At 41.9% G+C, this 1,063-nt stretch overlaps 1 pseudogene; it reads right to left on the reverse strand.

The window, feature by feature from the left end:
- Positions 1 to 441: 441 nt before the first annotated feature.
- Positions 442 to 840, reverse strand: LOC142835872 (dolichyl-diphosphooligosaccharide--protein glycosyltransferase subunit 4-like; annotated as a pseudogene).
- Between the last annotated feature and the right edge of the window lie 223 nt (positions 841 to 1,063).

Raw genomic sequence — 1,063 nt, forward strand, 5'->3', positions numbered from 1 at the left:
ACAAAATATTATTATATATACAATCATGTATATGTGTGTGTATCATTGTTTGTGTGGAGTTTATACATGTAGGAAGTATCTTTGGAGGCCACAAGAGTAAAATCTCTGCATCTATAATTACAGGGAGCTGTGAGTTGACCAACAAAGATGCTATATATTCAACTCCATTGTTGTTGGAATTTTTCCCACCAATTGCTTTTGTAGTACAATCCTTAGCGTATGGTTGCTGTGTGGATGTGAACTTTTATAAGGTCAGAGCAGAAGCAAGCTTGTGTAGTTGTTCACGTCTCCCTAGGGCAGAGCATAGTGGCTTCCACCTTGTCCTATATTCTGTGAATCTGTGTTTCCCTTTGAATCCTCCATTTCTTTTTGTGTCTCCATAATAAAGACAATTTGTAACTCTTTCTTTCAAATATATATCTATATTTTTGTATTGGTGGAGGGAATAGAAAAGAAAGCAGCCCCTATACTGGGCCCTATTGAGTGGCAGCTTCTCATTCCATAGAGTTAAGGAAGACTTTGAGGAAATAAAGGTTGTTTGGAAAAATCCAGGTGTAGCTGCTTTGTATGCTGTGGTGGGTAGGAAGGATGCAGTGAAGTGTGAAGGCCCCTCACACCCTCCATCTTGCCTCACACTATGTCCTGGAACCCTTGGGCGGAGAAAGCTCTACTTTCATTCCTGCTTCTTGGGATTGTTGACTGCCACCTAGTGATAGAGAAAAACAAGCAAGAAAAGCGACACACCCAGCATGTTGGCAAAGATGGCGAGCTACACGTCCGTGGTCATCCTGACCAGCTCCACTCGGCTCCGATGCTACCGCTCGCTGTACAGCTCGAGGTAGGAGCGACAATTTGTAACTCTTCCATTGCCTCTCGCTATATCCCAGTTCTCTGAAAAACAGAAAGGAAGCATTTTTAAACACCAATTCATCTCTCCAGACACCACCATCTACTTCTAATTTGCCTATCTATATATTGTTTGTGTGTGTGTGTGTAATATTGGGACAAATTGATACACCAAAGTCCCCAATTGATGAGATTTCACATTCTGGGAAATTCCAGG

This window comes from Microtus pennsylvanicus, chromosome 15 (genome assembly GCF_037038515.1).
Source record: "Microtus pennsylvanicus isolate mMicPen1 chromosome 15, mMicPen1.hap1, whole genome shotgun sequence".
Classification (NCBI taxonomy): domain Eukaryota; kingdom Metazoa; phylum Chordata; class Mammalia; order Rodentia; family Cricetidae; genus Microtus; species Microtus pennsylvanicus.